The 17,520-nt window shown below is 47.4% G+C and overlaps 1 long non-coding RNA gene across 1 annotated transcript in view; it reads right to left on the bottom strand.

Moving 5' to 3' along the window:
- LOC119978103 overlaps positions 1-17,520 on the bottom strand; it is an 81,460-nt gene that overhangs the window by 29,411 nt on the left and 34,529 nt on the right. The window contains exon 2 of the long non-coding RNA XR_005463380.1: positions 7,629-7,694. This is a non-coding gene — a long non-coding RNA (uncharacterized LOC119978103). The remainder of the gene's footprint in view (positions 1-7,628; positions 7,695-17,520) is intronic.

Raw genomic sequence — 17,520 nt, 5'->3', positions numbered from 1 at the left:
AAGGATAGGGGACAGGTTTGTCGGCCTGGAAGAGCTGGAGGAAATGTATGAATTGCCCAAATTAAATGGTTTCAGGTACCTGCAGGTGAGGGACTTTGTGAGGAGAGATCCTGCTTCTGCAGAGTTAGGATCACGGTGGGAAATTGCGGGTCCATCCACCTTCAATGACCCCTCCTTAACCAAATCAAGATTCAACCCTCTGAATCGCTGCAAGCAAATAAGAGAACCAGGGTGGACATCAGCTTCTGCGAAGAGTAGGTAGGTAATGCAGTGAAGCCAGGGCCAGAGAGATCTCCTGGATGGTCAGAGAGGATTGCCCAAGATTCTCTTTCTCCAAATTGGTCTTAGATTTTATCATTGAATTATAGAATTTACAGTGCAGAAGGAGGCCATTCGACCCATCGAGGCTGCATCGGCCCTTGGAAGGAACACCGCACCCAAGCCCACACTTCCACCCTATCCCCGTAACCCACTAACCCCACCCCACCTTTTTGGACACTAAAGGCAATTTAGCATGGCCAATCCACCTAACCTGCACATCTTTGGACTGTGGGAGGATACCAGAGCACCCGGAGGAAACCCACGCAGAGATGGGGAGAACACACAGACTCCGCACAGACGGCGACCCAAGCCAGGAATCACAAAAGGGGCTGGTTTAACACAGTGAGCTAAGTAGCTGGATTGTAATGCAGAACAATGCCAGCAGTGCGGGTTCAATTCCCGTACCAGCCTTCCTGAACAGGCGCCGGAATGTGGCGACTAGGAGCTTTTCACAGTAATTTCACAGAAGGAGAACAACCAGAACGGGGAGGTCTCACCCTCCACGTTCTGGGAAGCGCCAAAGGCCGTACTAAGAGGGGAAATCATCGCTTTAAAAGTGCGAAGAGATAGGGGGGAAAGGGTGGCTAGGCAGCAGCTGGTCGACTCCATACTGGAGGCAGACCGTAAATACTCCGAGGCCCCGACCGTAGAGCTCCTGGCGGAGAGGAAAGAGCTACAAAGGAACTTTGACCTGCTCTCCACCAGGAAAGCAGTGCACCAACTCCGCCAGGCACGTGGGACCCTGTACGAACACGGAGACAAAGCCAGCCGCCTGTTGACACACCAGCTGAGAAAGCAGGCAGCCACCAGAGAAATTGCACAAATCAGGGGTACCAGAGGCACGTTAGAAACAGAACCAGAAAAGATTAACAAAACCTTCAAGGCCTTCTACCAAGAGCTGTACACCTCAGAGCTCCCAAGGGGGGAGTCTGGGATGAACCGGTTCCTTGATGGACTGGACATTGCAGTTGTGGGGGAGGGCAGCAAACGGGGCTTGGAAGCACCACTAGCACTGGCAGAGATCATGGACAGCATTAGCTCCATGCAGGCGGGGAAGGCGCCGGGACCAGACGGATTCCCGGCAGACTTCTTTAAAAAAATCGCGACAGCACTGGCCCCGCACCTGGAGATGTTCACAGGCTCGCTAGCTAGGGGCACACTGCCACCCACGCTAGCAGAGGCCTCAATCTCGCTGATACCTAAGAAAGACAAAGACCCAACGGAATGTGGGTCATACAGACCCATCTCACTGCTGAACGCAGATGTCAAAATACTGGCCAAAATCCTAGCCAAAAGGCTAGAAGACTGTGTACCTCAGGTGGTCACAGAGGACCACACAGGCTTCGTCAAAGGTAGACAGCTTACCTCGAACATTAGGCGCCTGCTGAACGTGATAATGACCCCCTCCGGGGAGAGAACACGAGGTGATCGTCTCCCTAGATGCAGAAAAGGCCTTCGACAGAGTCGAATGGAAATACCTCATAGAGGTACTGGAGCGGTTCGGGCTTGGAACAGGGTTCACCTCCTGGGTAAAGCTCCTATACAACGCTCCCATGGTGAGCGTACGGACCAACAATACCAACTGCACAGGGGCACCAGACAAGGATGCCCACTGTCCTCGCTGCTGTTCACCCTAGCGATTGAACCACTAGCAATCGCGCTCAGAGCAGCAAAAATCTGGAGGGGGATCCGAAGGGGAGGCAGAGAGCACAAAGTCTCACTCTATGCAGGTGACCTGCTCCTCTACATCTCGGACCCACAAAGCAGCATGGATGGAATCACCGCGCTCCTGAAAGAGTTTGGAGCCTTCTCGGGCTACAAACTCAACATGAGCAAAAGCGAGATCTTCCCAGTACACCCGCAAGTAGGGGGGCAGCACTAAAGGGGCTGCCGTTTAAACAAGCCCGACACAAATTCCGCTACCCTGGGGATCCAAATAGCCCATGACTGGAAAGGGATCCACAAATGGAACCTCACCAGTCTGACGGAGGAAGTAAAAAAGGACCTGCAAAGATGGAACACACTCCCACTCTCCCTCGCGGGGAGAGTCCAGACGATCAAAATGAACGTACTGCCCAGGTTCCTCTTCCTATTTAGATCCATTCCGATCTACATCCCCAAGGCCTTATTTAAAGCGCTGGACAAACTAATCATGGCGTTCGTATGAGGGCTAGGAAAAATGCTAGGATCCCAAAGAAGGTCCTACAAAAAACAAAATCCAGGGGGGGGGGCTAGCCCTCCCAAACCTACAATTCTACCACTGGGCGGCGACTGCCGAGTGAATAAGGGGATGGATCAAAGAGCCAGAAGCCGAGTGGGTGTGCGCGGAGGATGCTTCCTGCATGGGGACCTCCCACCGGACCCTCGCCACGGCAGCACTCCCATCCCCACCCAAAAAACACTCCAGCAGCCCAGTGGTGACAGCCACCCTCCAATCCTGGAACCAACTGCGGCAGCAATTTGGCCTGACCAAAATGTCGGACAAAGCTCCCATCTGCAACAACCATAGGTTCACACCAGCACTGACTATGACGCCACCTCCAAAAAGTGGGGGCAGGACGGAGAGACACTGACAGTCAGGGACCTATACACAGACGGCAGGATCGCAACACTGGTCGAACTGACAGAGAAATTTCAGCTAGCCGGGGGAACGAGCTAAGGTATCTGCAGCTTAAAAACTTCCTACCAAAGGAGACAAGGACGCACCCACAACCGCCACGACAGACACTACTGGAAGAACTACTGGACGCAAGCATACTAGACAACACGGGCAGCACGGTAGCATTGTGGATAGCACAATCGCTTCACAGCTCCAGGGTCCCAGGTTCGATTCCGGCTTGGGTCACTGTCTGTGCGGAGTCTGCACATCCTCCCCGTGTGTGCGTGGGTTTCCTCCGGGTGCTCCGGTTTCCTCCCACAGTCCAAAGATGTGCAGGTTAGGTGGATTGGCCATGATAAATTGCCCTTAGTGTCCAAAATTGCCCTTAGTGTTGGGTGGGGTTACTGGGATATGGGGATAGGGTGGAGGTGTTGACCTTGGTTAGGGTGCTCTTCCCAAGAGCCGGTGCAGACTCGATGGGCTGAATGGCCTCCTTCTGCACTGTAAATTCTATGATCTATGATCTATGAAGCCTACTTGTGACAATCAGCGATTATTATACATCGGGGCTGGTTTAGCACAGAGCTAAATTGCTAGCTTTGAAAGCAGACCAAGGCAGGCCAGCAGGATGATTCAATTCCCGTACCAGACTTCTCGAACAGGTGCCGGAATGTGGCAACTAGGGGCTTTTCACAGTAACATCATTTGAAGCCTACTTGTGACAATAAGCGATTTTCATTTCATTTTTTCATTTCAACCTGGGACGCTGGAGCTGTGAAGCAACTGCTAACCACTATGCTACTGTGCTGCCCGGTTGCGAGACATCATTGTGGGGGGGAGGCTGGATGGACCAGAGGGTCATTCAGTGTCTGCTGTTTTTTTGCATGTTCGTAAATGTTTCACAAGTCTGCACGGGTTTAATACCTGCAGTATCAATGTGAACAGCAAACCTCAATATAATATCATCCTGCTGCTGTTGTCAGTGAATCACAGGGACAAACTTGCTCTGTAGCACACTTACTACTGCTTCTGAGACACACACCTATAATATTTCAACATCTCCATCAAAATAACCGCACTATATATTTTCTGTCTGGAGAATCAATTTACTTTTAAAGCAGCAATATTTTCCTCCCAGTGCTCTCTTGAAAACTCTTTTAAATTAGTTTTTAACTTCTCAAGAAAAAACGTTGAACAAACATTTAGAGACGGCGCTGAGATTTACTGAATGCAAATAGGAACAACATTTATTTCACATCTGGATCACCGCAAAGAGGACAGAAAATTTGAATCTTTAATTATTTATGGATATGGTGCGGAAATGTAACTGCAAAACCCCCCATGAGATTAATTCTTAATTCTGTAAACTACAGTATTACTGATTCATGACATCCACACTTTTAAGATGCTCGTCACTCTCTCTCTCATTATTTGCTCACTCCCATTATAATTCCTTACTGCTTTATTTCCCTTCCTCCTACTAAAATCACAGTGGACTCATTTGCAAACTAAAATGGGAAGAAGCTGTTTTAAAATTTGACAAATAAATACCCGGTCACATTGTAATAGATGGATGATTGCACCAACATTAAAATCTATTGTGAGATTCAAGAACACACAAGCGATCTGACTCCGAGAGTCCAATTATCTAAGGGACTCCTCTAACAATTCTTTCTCTCGGCAACCTTCTCCTTGCTGGTCTGCTTTCTTTTTTTACTATGACAGTGATTAGCACTGCTGACCCCCAGCTCCAGGTTCGATTCTGGCCTTGGGTGACTGTCTGTATGGAGTTTGCACTTGCTCCCTGTGTCTGCGTGGGTTTCCTCCCAGTGCTCCGGTTTCCTCCCACAGTCCAAAGATGTGCAGGTTAGGTGGATTCGCCATGCTAAATTGCCCCTTAGTGTCCAAAGATATCGAGGTTAGGTTGCAGGGATGGTTCGGGGGAATGGGCCTGGATGGGGTGCTCTTTCAGGGGGTTTGGTGCAGACTGCATTGCCGAATGTCCTCCGTTTGCACTGTAGGGATTCTATGGCTAACTCTGTCCTTGATATCTATCCTTTTGCTTGCCGTTCTCAGAAATTCATTCCCTTTGCTATCCTCCCTGTCTCCACTATTATGATCTTGATTTCTAACCATTTCTCTCTAATCATCTGTACATTTTGTTTGCTGGATTACCTCCCTCTGTCTCTTCCTCCTTTCCGTCCTTGCTGTTCATATCTATCTCAATGTCTGTCTTCTTCTTTTTTCCATTTCTCATTGTTCCCATCTATATATTTGGCTCTTTCTCTCCCAGGGAGGCTCTACCCAGTGCCCTGGCCAATATATTTACCCCTTGGCTGACATTACAAAAAAAGCAGATAATCTGCTTGTCATTTAATTATTATTAAATCAAGGTGTCTGGTGATTATGAAACATGAATAATGCAAGTCTTTCACTTTTTCTTTTTCCCTGTTTCTCACTTCTGGTTTGTCTGGAAATATCCAAATCTGGTTAATATAATTTGATTAGAAGCACTTAAATCGAATGTCCACATACAATATCGCTGTTATCTAAAGGCATTAATATTTTAATTAATATTTGATGATTTCGCTATTCAGGTGAAAACTGTGCTTCAGTGGGTACCACCCTTGCCTCTGTGTCATAAGGTTGAGGATTCAAGTTCCATTTCAGAGTCTTAAAATACAAAAGATAGGCTAGCACTGGAATACTGATGGGGTGCTGCACTGTCTGAGGTGACGTCTCTGGGGAAGTGACATTTAACTGAATCCTCATCGGTAACCGGCTCTGTGACATTATTCATAGAAAAGCAGGGCCTGCATTGTCAAAAATAGCCACTTATTTGGCCATTCTCTCATTGCAGTTTGTAGGAGTATATTGCAGGTAAAATTGGCCGCCATATTTCTTACAGTGACTACACTTCACAAGTGCTTCATCAGATGCTTTGTTGCTAAATCCAGACACTATTAAATGTGCTAAACAAATGCAAGTCTTTCCTTCTTTTAACTCCATGTTGGGGCAGGCTTGAGGGGCTGAATGGCCTACTCCTCTTCCTATGTTCCTATATACGCACAGACAAGGGAGGGTGGGTTCTTAGTTTTATATTGACATTGGTAAATCAAAGTGGAATTTTGTGATCACAATGAACGCACGATGTGGAGATGCCGGCGTTGGACTGGGGTGAGCACAGTAAGAAGTCTTACAACATCAGGTTAAAGTCCAACAGGTTTGTTTCAAACACGAGCTTTCGGAGCGCAGCTCCTTCCTCAGGTGAATGGCGAAGTATTCACCTGAGGAAGGAGCTGCGCTCCGAAAGCTCGTGTTTGAAACAAACCTTTTGGACTTTAACCTGGTGTTGTAAGACTTCTTACAATGAATGCAGAATTCAGCTTTATGCAAACGTTAACCATTTTTTATTCTTTACAACCATACACCTCTGATTCCTTTCCATTTTACTCGGCCAATGCTATACATCTGCAAGAAAGGAGCTTCACTGTTTAATATTTGAAGGGCTATCGAGATTCGCATCAAACACAAGGGGCGAGATTCTCTGCAAATGCGGAGAATTGTAAAGGCTGCCGTGGGACAGGCCGTGACCCACGGCAGCCTTCAGCGCGGCCTTGACGACCGTCGTCAAGGCTGCATGTCAAGCGTCACACTGGCTAACACTGCCGATGACGTCAGCCGCGCATGCGCAGGTTGGACAATGCCAACCCGCGCATGCGCAGTTGCCATATTTTCCCTCAGCTGCCCCGCAAGACGTGGCGGCTTGATCTTGCGGGGCGGGGGAAAAGAGTGCGTCCGTTACGGACGCACGGCCCGCGATCGGTGGGCATCGATCGCGGGCCTATGCCCCCCTTGGCACGGCCGTGGTTCTGCCGTACCAATCGGGCCCCCAGATGCCCCAAACGGGCATCTGCCGCCCGTTTCACGATGGGAGCGAGCAGGTGTGTTTGCTGCCGTGTTGAAACAGGCGCGAAGGCCCGGCCGCTCAGCCCATCGGCCTCGGAGAATCGCCACTCGCCATAAAAAACGGCAAGCGGCGATTCGTGGCGTGGGGGGGGGGGAATAGCGGGAGGGCGTGAAAAATGTCGGGAGGCCCTACCGCCATTCTCCCACCCAGCGTGGGGGGCGGAGACTCGCGCCCCAGGAGTAGTTGAGATGAATAGCATAGATGCAATTAAGAAAGTCTGCATAATTACATGCAGGATAAAGAGCTAGTGCCGTCATTGATTCAGAGAGGTGAAGACGTGGGGTGGAGGTTTGTGTGGAGCACCAATCACTGACCTGGCCCTTTTGGGCTGAATAGCCTGTCATGTGCTGTAGTTTTGATGCCATTCTGCACAACATCCATTCACATTTTTACAGGCCAGCTTGAAGTTAAAATTGAAAATACAGGGTGGCACGACGGCGCAGTGGTTAGCATTACTGCCTCATGGGGGCGAGGTCCCGGGTTCAATCCCGGCCCCAGGTCACTGTCCGTGTGGAGTTTGCGCATTCCCTCCATAACTGCGTGAGTCTTACCCCCACAACCCAAAGATATTCAGGGTAGGTGGATTGGCCACGCTAAATTGCCTCTTAATCGGAAATGGAAAAAAAAGAAAATAACGAGATTTGGGCAGCCTATCAAATGCAGGCAGTACAGACTGGAGGGGCTGAATGGCTCACTCTTGTTTGCACAACATGTTTATTCTCCCCCCACCCCCTTTACCTTTGGATGCCAAGACAGATCCTTCTGAGGTGACAGTGGCCGCAGCACCCTTGTCATCTAGTGACCCTGAAAGAAACAAAAACATTCTTACCACTATCTTTTGGGACAAGGCAAATAAAAAAAATGGAGAGGGGAGAAGGATTGATGTGATTATGAAGAATTTCAGTGTCCCACACAGCACTCCCCTTAATCTTCCACTTGGGTATTCTTGGGCTTGGATATTGTGAGTTGCTAGAAGGAGTCATGTTCTCACCATTTATGTTTAAGTTACAGTGTAGCATTTTTACATTTTTCTAACTCACCCTGGTAGTGCCTTTGCAATGTATTGGGCCAGCAGTAATTTGCCAAAGGTGATGCTCAGCTATTGAACAGCGTCAACCCAATGAGGAGAATTGACTGCACAGAGGAAGGCAATGAGTGCTAATCATCAAAGAGAAGACTGAGCATTACTGTTGCAATTAGGTGTCAGTGTGACTCAGTGGGCAGCATGGTCACCATTGGGATAGAAGGTGGAAATCCCACTTCAGAGACTTGAGAAGAAATATCAAGGCTCATGCTGCAGTGCAATGCAGTACTGAGGGGTACCTGCTTTGTCGCAGATGGTATCTTTCAGATTAGACGTTAAACCGAGGCCCCGGTTGCCTTTTAGCTAGATGTAAAAGATCCCTCAGGTTTTTGTTAAAAGAGCAGGAGGGATTATCCCTCAACCAATGTCACAGGTTATCTGGCTATCACCACATTAGTGCCAACAAACTGGTTATCTTCAGCACCAGGGAGATAAATCATGGTGCATCTTTGGTTTCTGGGGGTTTTATTTCCACCCCCCCCCCCCCCCCCCAACCCTCAACAGCTTCCATTGAGCGCCTTTGCGATGCACTTGAGATCCCACAGAACAAAATAGTGCGGCACAGAAGGAGGCCATTCAGCCCATCAAGTCTTCGCCAGGTACTTCAAAGAGATCTAGTCAGTCTTACCATGACTTGCGTCACCCGTTATTTCCCTACAATTGTTTCTCCAAGCTTTTCTCCAATTTCTTTCTGAACACTATTTTGAAATTGTATCCACCACAATATCGGGGAGGGAGTGTGTTCTAAATCCTAACCACTTTTCATGTACAAGCTTTTCCTCGTCTCGCCTCTGGTTCTTTGGCCTCTGGCCAATCAACTGAAATTAAGTTAAATTGGGCCTGTCGGATTATCGATCCTTTCTGCCGTTGAAAACAGATTCTATTTATTTTATTTAAGCTCTTCACAATTTCAAATCCCCTCAGGCTTCTTGGCTTTAAGGAGAGCAACCTCACCTTCTCTGCAATTACTCATCCCTGGAACCATTCCAGTAAATCTCTTCTGAACCCTCAACAAAGCCTTCACACCTTTCAGGTGTCCAGAATTGGGACCATATACACAGTGGGGTTGAACTGTTTCATCTAGGCTTCTTGGCATTTTTACTCTCTGCCTCTATTTTGAAAGCCTATCGGAGTACAGGTTTCAATTTAATAGACTTTACAATCATGGCTTTGTCAGACATTTACACACAACCTGGTTGTTCGTATTATGCGGCCACCTCCGCTTCTTTGAACCAGGCAGCAACATCCTTCACAAGCACCGCAAACAACATTCTCATGTACAAATGAGAATATATTGAAGTAACAGTGACTTTTTCGGCAGGCGCATGATTCCTGGTTGCACTTCCGAGTTTAAAAATTAGCACCAACCAATTTATCTGCAATAATGTGCTGTTTCTATCGACACAACAGGAGTTTGTTAACAGAAAAATGTACTGAGCGATAAATATTTTGTTTATTTTAAATTGAAACTAACCACACTTACAAATGTGCAGCAAATGATAAGAGAGCAAAGAGATGTTGGAAATCTGAAATATAAATATAAAATATTGGAAATACTCAGCAGGCCAGGCAGCATCTGTGGAGAGGGAAACAAATTCATCACTTCAGGTTCACAATCCGCAGAAGCTCTGATTTTCAAAAAAAAAAGTTAAGATATGAAGGAAGCATAAACAAGCCGTTGAGCAAAATAAAAATTCAATGTTAATTGATAATTATAAAAATTAGCAATTAATAAAAATTACCATTAAAAAATACCAAGCAACAAACCTAACTGATAAAACCTATTTTGCCTTTTGCTGCAGGAACAGGGCTGGAGAGAGAGATTATAGACCCCATGTCCTCCTCACCAGGGAAGGGGAGAGAATGGTGACCAAGCTAAGGAGTTGGTTTTACCTAACAGTGCCCTTGCATTTACCTCTGATGACACATACTCCATGATTATCATTGCCTCAAGGGAGGAGGCCAAAAACACAAGGATTTTTTGAAAAATTCACTAATGGAATGTGGGATTGCTGCTGGGGCCCGCATTTATTGCCCATTCCTAATTGCCCTTGCACTGAGTGGCTTGGTAGGCCATTTCAGAGAACATTTGAGAGTCAATCACATTGCTGTGGATCTGGAGTCACATTTAGGCCAGACCAGGTAAGGATGTTAGAATTCATTCCTTAAAGGACGTTAGTGAACCACATAGGTTTTACAACAGTTGACAATGGTTTTATGGTCATCATTAGATTTTTACTTCCAGATTTTTGTGGAATTCAAATTTCACCATCTACCATGGTGGAATTTAAACCCCAGTTCCCAGAATGTTACCCTGGGTCTCTGGATCACCAGTCCAGTAACTATGCCACCACTCCCTACATCATCAAGATAGATGGTGTTGGAAAGGGCTAGGGCCACACCACTGACTCAAAGGAGGAGAGTTCAGGAAGGGCGAAGGCTCCACCCATCAATGGGAGGGAGGGGAGTTCTGGTTAGGTCTGGAAGGGCCACACCTATATCTCAAGAGAGGAGAGGTTATGTTGGGTCAGGAAAGGCCGTAGCCCACTAGCGATCCCGAGGGAGGACAGGTCTGGTCGGGTCAGGAAGGATGATGGCCCACCATCAAGGAAGGAGGTTGCAAAGGATCTTCTGGGGATAAACTCAACATAGAAATGAATTGCTTTCCCGAACCTTGCACTCCAGCCCCAGGTCTGAAGTGAAGAGTGAAGAAAGCACTTGACAATGGCCAACAAAAACAGAACAGTCCATGAGAGAAATAAGAAGGGAAAGCTGGAGAATCTGGCGTTTACCTCACAGCTAATTATTGTTCAGAATAACAACTGTCATTGGTCAAGTAGCATGTCAATTGGGGTTATCTATGCACCGATTGGCTGCGATGGCCACTACCAGGATTCAAAGCAGCTAATCAGGCGTGTAGACTACCCTGATTGACAAGCTGCTTAACCAATGAGGCTGGGCCTCCAGAGCACAACCCGCAAACTCTTGCATCTTATGCACCCCGTCTCCTGGGTTCTAGCTGTCACATTTTCTCTATAATAACAGTGACTACACTCCAGAAGAATTTCATTAGCTGTACAGCATCTGAACAGCATAAGGCATAGGAGCAGAATTAGGCCATTCGGCCCATCGAGTCTGCTCCACCATTCAATCATAGAACACAGAACATACAGTCTGCACCGACCCACTTAAGCGCTCACTTCCACTCCATCCCTGTAACCCAATAACCCCCCCTAATCTTTTTGGACACTGAAGGCAATTTAGCATGGCCAATCCACCTAACCTGCACATCTTTGGACTGTGGGAGGAAACGGAGGCAACCCACACACATGCAGGGAGAATGTGCAGACTTTGCACAGCTAGTGACCCAGCCGGGAATCGAACCTGGGACACTGGCACTGTGAAGCCACAGTGCCAACCACTGTGCTACCGTGCTGCCCCATCATGGCTGATTTTTTTTTCACCCCCAATCTCTTGCCTTCTCCTCATAACCACTGGTTCTCTTATGAATCAAGAAATGACCCGAGGTTGTGAACGGCAATATATATAAAAGCAAGTTTTGTTTGCTCTGTCTTTCGGTGGAGTGAGCCTTAATGAAGTCAAAGAAATGCTGCAGTTTCAAGTAAAATAAAGACGAGATGGAAAACGATTCTGCTGTTTGAGTGAACACATGCTATTTTCTGCTGCTGCAGCCAGTCTCTCCAAGACTGTGCTACTGTTCGAAGTTGTTCCAGAACATTCCCATAACCCTGACTGAAGAAAGTAGAGGTGAGACCTGCTGCTTTGGGTTATTCAAACATCTGATTGAAAGCTCTGGGTTTACCCACCTCTGACACAGTTTGTAACACATTTTGAAATCGAGCCAGTACTCGGTACGCCATGATATATGTTGCGGCTGACATTTCTAGGTTACCTCCTCCCCAATCCCTTGCCCCAATGGATTTGCTGTTCAGTTTTCGGAAACATTTTCTTCACCTTTCCAATCATTAAAATAGTTCACAAAAATAGATTCTTCATTACAGTACAGCCTGTGACCGATTCAGAGCTACCAGTCAACAAAGGAAAAGAGCAAAATCAGGAGCTACAAAGTAATCAACTGACAAACACCAATAACAATAAATTGCATTTATATGGCATCTTTAATGTGATAACACATCTCAGGAGACACCATGAGGAGAGACCAGGAAAGACAAATTGGTGCCTTGTGGCGCAGTGGGTAGCGTCCCCTACCTCTGGACCAGAACCTCCGGGTTTGAGTCCAACGCCAGGGCTTGTTAACCACAGAACGAGCGTTCATAACATGGTTCAATCAGCTTGGCAACCCTTCCGCCCTCACTATTCTCCAAAGGGTGAAAAAACAACGAGTGTGTGAGGGTACGCTAAAAGGACCAGCGAAGCTTAGGGAGGAAATCTTTGAGCTTTGGGTGAGGCACCCTGGCCCCCAACAAAGAAAATTGGTAATTCAGAAGAAGCCAGAATTGTAGGAGTGCAAAGATCTCCAGGATATGTCAGGCTTTAGGAGGTTACTGTGTCATGGAGGGGTGGGGTAATGCAAGGATTTGAAAACAAGGATGAGAACTCTTAAACTGAGGTGTTGTGGGTTGAGGGCTAATACAGGTCATCGAGCACAGGTGGGATGGGCAAACGGTCCTTGCCGAGTGAGTTGAGGTGCATTCAGCAAAATTTTGGATGAACTCAATTTTTTTGGGGTGCGTAAGGTGGGGATGCCGACCAGCTGAGGCAAAAGAGCGGCAAATTTCGGAGCTGCAAACCACAATCAGGAAGTGATGATAATACACAGCAGGTCAGCCAGCACCTGAAGGTGAAAACTGGGCTGTGACAAAGGATCTTTATTAAAACATTAACTTTGTGGTAATCTTCTAGGTGCTTTCTGGTATTTTGCCTTTTTTCGTCTAACTCACCCCCTGAAACAACAGATTGGAGAAGCAAGTCCCGGTTTGAATCGTGCTACCGAGTGCCAGTACCAGTAAACTGGGTATTTATTCACAGTGATGGTCTACAGGGGGCTGGTTTAGCTCTGGGCTATACAGCTGGTTTGTAATGCAGAACAAGGCCAGCAGCACGGTTCAATTGCCGTACCAGCTGAGAATTCTCAATTCTCCCTCTGTGTATCCAAACAGGTGCTGGAATATGGCGACTAGAGGCTTTTCACAGTAACTTCATTGCATTGTTAATGTAAGCCTACTTGTGACAATAAAGGTTATTATTTTATTACAGTGACTTAAGATTTATATCAACACTATCAGCTTTGTCACAAGCACTGCATTGCTTATTTAGTACAACACACTGAATAAAAAATAATCAATTCTCCAATACCACATTGTAATACCCATGCTTTTTCAAGATCTTTTATTTTTCTAACCTATTGCAGATCCATGCAGTACTGGGCGGTATGGTAGTGCAGTGGTTAGCACTGTTGCTTCACAGCACCAGAGACCTGGGTTCGATTCCTGGCTTAGGCCACTGTCTGTGCGGAGTCTGCATGTTCACCCTGTGTCTGCGTGGATTTCCTCCGGTTGCTCCGGTTTCCTCCCACAAAGTCCCGAAAGATGTGCTTGTTGGTGAATTGGACATTCTGAATTCTCCCTCAGTGAGCCCGAACAGGCGCCTTTGTGTGGCGACTCGGGGATTTTCACAGTAACTTCATTGCAGTGTGAATGTAAGCCTACTTGTGACACTAATAAAGATTATTATTCTTATCATTTGCACTAAGGCTATGTTATTGGCATCCAGCATGCCCATGTTGAGTGCCTGTGCCAGAGTAAATTTCCTCTAATACACATGCGGAATACACATTAATTACCATCTTTCTGAAAGAATGAAAAATAGGTTTCTGTCATTATTCCAGAATACCAATGCTATGGTCTTCCCATTGCAGCATGACTCGTGCTCTGGGCTCGGGTCACCCTTCCTGTAAATCTCTTCCATCTGTTGATAATTTAATGGGTAAAGAAGTACTTCCTGGTGCCTGTCGCCTGAGTTGTCCTCCATAACCCTGAACCTGTGCCCTCTTGTTGCCTCTGAAAATGTTGTTCCGGGCTTGATTCTTCGAGGCGACATGAAGTTCTATTTCGAACACCAGCCATCCTTGCCATCTCTCTAAACTAAATTGTAAGCTACCACAAATCCTATGTGGTTTTCCAATGTCTATATTCACCTACTCGAGTTAGGACTGGAGTTGGTATATTTATTAATAAGACAAGAGTTTGTCAACTAAATTCTCTCACAGTTACTAATGTGAGTGAAAATAACGATGCAGCTATAAAACTGGTTTTCCCATTTTGTACCCAGGTAACGATATACCCTAACATCTTGTAAAGCTTGAAATACAATTTTTCCGTTGGTTTAGGATGGGAGAAGAATCCTTAGCTATTGTGAAGATTTCCTGTGGCGTGGTTCACTGGGTCAAAAGTTAAACTATTCTCAGTAATCTGGGCCAGACTTCTAGGGTTTTGGGAATTCTCTGTTCCCGGTGGCACCGCACCCCCGCCCGTGGGTTTCCCAGCAGCGTGGGGTGGGCATCAATGGGGAATCACATTGACAAGTGGCGGGAGGAGAGAATCCCGCGACCAGCAAATGGCGCACATAGCTGAGGGACCAGAAAATCCAGCCCACCGGTGTGGAAGCAGAGAGAGGGATTTTCTGCCCCGTCCTACGGTGTTCTGTGCGGTGGTGGAGGCAGCCCCCCATTGGCTAACGCAAAATCCTCCAATCCCGCCACTGGCATCATGTTTCTCTGTTGTGCGCACCCTCCACTGTCGGGGAATCTGCAGCAGTTGGGGGTGGTGGGGAGGGGGGGGGGGGGGGAGAACCATCAGTGTGACCCGAATATCCAGCCAGGGAAACGACTGGAAAATCTTGACCAGAGTCCTTAGCTATTGCGAAGATCTCCTGTAGCGTTGCTCACTGTGTCAAACTTTTTCATAAATTCTTATTATTTTGGAAGCAAGAGATTTTCCAGAGAGAGTGAAGTAAAGTTTCCTGTAAAATAATTAGTCTGTTCTTTAACAATCATAAAGGAATACCACACATGTATAAATAAACAAAAACATGTAAGCATCTAATCATAGGGTTTGCAACTTGAAATATTAACTCTGCTTTTCTCCCCACAGAAACTGTTTGACGGGCTGAATATTTCCAGCATGTGGAGTATTTTGTTTTTGGGTATGGTTTCAGATTGTGTAGTCTAAGGGGCAGCACAGTGGCGCAATGGGTTAGCTAATGCCTCATGGCGCCGATTTTATTTTAAAAAAGATTGTATAGTCTAAAAAAGATCTCACTTTGTTTCCCATTAGGATCTGTACTTCTTTACCAAATATCTTTGGAACCGTCCTTACTGTACCAAAGCAGGACCTTTCTTAAAACATTTAAATTCAGAACTTTTGCTCAAAGCCTCCCTTCCAGTACGAGTAATAGTACAGACCTTCCAATGCCTGGACCAACTACAATTTCAGCAACACTAAATTGTTACCATGAGGTGCTACTTACATGAGCATGCTTCAAGCAGGACTTTTATTGCTCCAAACATGAATAATGGGGCAATTCCTTGTGATGAAATTTGTAGTTTGCCAGCTGTTGTCTACACTGACTGGTGTTTCAAAGCCTGTATTTTCTGAGACAGACCCTAACTGAAAATTAAACTTGGGGTGTCCGGGAAGGCAAGGCAGGGGAGGGGTGGGTTGGAAATTGATTTTCCTGGCTCTGATATCAGACTTTTGAGAAATCAACCTGTGGGCTTTGGTTACTAGAGAAACGGAAGCTGAGTGAGAAAAAGCACACCAAGCTGAGAGGTGAAATTTCAGCCAGTCGTTAAAATAGTTCAGTAACTGTGGAGAAGCTAAGGAAGAAAATAGTGGAAAAGACAAAAGAGGCTCATTCCGTGGGCAGACATGTGAAGGATTCAGAAAGATATGCCTTTTGCTGAGTATTATACCCGTGGCACTTGACTGGAGTATAGCTGTTGTTAGATGTTACTCTTTGCCCACCTCCTATGAGAATAAAGGAATTAAAACACTATCTGGGGAAGACAAGAGTTTTGAGGGACTCTGTGAGATTCATGTCATATACACCGAAGGAACTGCCAGTAAATCTGTGCGATTTATCTTTGTTTTCAGCTAGTTAAAGCGTAATGTATAGTTATCACTGGGCACATGTTACCTGTTTAATTTCTGTTGACCCTTGTTTGATTGTTAGAATAAAAGTTTTAAAAAGTGAAATCTTGTCCATCGGCTTCTTCTGTTTGGGGTCATTGGGAATATCAGTCTGTTTACGTTGTTGGCCTCCGTGGGAAGCATAAAGCCCACCACAGTTACTAATGTTTTAATAAATTATTATTACTTTGGGTTCTCAGTTCAGATTATAAATAAGAGCAGCCATTTGGAATACCTTGAATAGGTCAGGACCTGCACCTTCCTCACTCACAGGTTCCCTCCTCAGATGTATCGGTCTTCAGTTGACTTCCAGAACTTCATTTGAGGACTTTGGACGCAAAACTTTTATTGGCAAAATTTCTCATATTGGCTTCACATCAGATTATTGTCTATTGAAAGATTTCCATCAATATCCCAATCTTCCTCCCCACTCTCCATCGCACTCTCCCTCCCCACTCTCACTCCCCACTCTCACTCCCCACTCTCCCTCCCCACTCTCCACTCTCCCTCCGCACTCTCCCACCCCACTCTCCCTCCCCACTCTCCCTCCCCACTCTTACACCCCCCACTCTCCACTCTCCCTCCCCACTCTCCACCCCCACTCTCCACCCGTACTCTCCACTCTCCCTCCCCACTCTCCCTCCCCACTCTCCCTCCCCACTCTCCCTCCCCACTCTCCCTCCCCACTCTCCCTCCCCACTCTCCCTCCCCATTCTCCCTCCCCACTCTCCCTCCCCACTCTCCACCCCCACTCTCCACCCCCACTCTCCACCCCCACTCTCCACCCCCACTCTCCCTCCCCACTCTCCACCCCCACTCTCCACCCCCACTCTCCACCCCCACTCTCCACCCCCACTCTCCACCCCCACTCTCCACCCGTACTCTCCTCCCCACTCTCCACTCTTCCTCCCCACTCTCCCTCCCCACTCTCCCTCCCCACTCTCTCTCCCCACTCTCTCTCCCCACTCTCCCTCCCCACTCTCCCTCCCCACTCTCCCTCCCCACTCTCCCTCCCCACTCTCCCTCCCCACTCTCCCTCCCCACTCTCTCTCCCCACTCTCCCTCTCCACTCTCCACCCCCACTCTCCACCCCCACTCTCCCTCCTCACTCTCCCTCCCCACTCTCCCTCCGCATTCTCCCTCCCCACTCTCCTTCCCCACTCTCCTTCCCCACTCTGACACCCCCACTCTCCACTCTTCCTCCCCACTCTCCCTCTCCACACTTCCTCCCCACACTCCCGCCCCACTCTCCACCCCCACTCTCCACTCTCCCTCCCCACTCTCCACACCCACTCTCCACCCCCACTCTCCACCCCACTCTCCCTCCCCACTCTCCCTCCCCACTCTCCCTCCCCACTCTCCCTCCCCACTCTCC

This window comes from Scyliorhinus canicula, chromosome 15, assembly GCF_902713615.1.
Source record: "Scyliorhinus canicula chromosome 15, sScyCan1.1, whole genome shotgun sequence".
Taxonomy (NCBI): Eukaryota; Metazoa; Chordata; class Chondrichthyes; order Carcharhiniformes; family Scyliorhinidae; genus Scyliorhinus; species Scyliorhinus canicula.
This window is presented reverse-complemented; position numbering and strand designations above follow the sequence as displayed.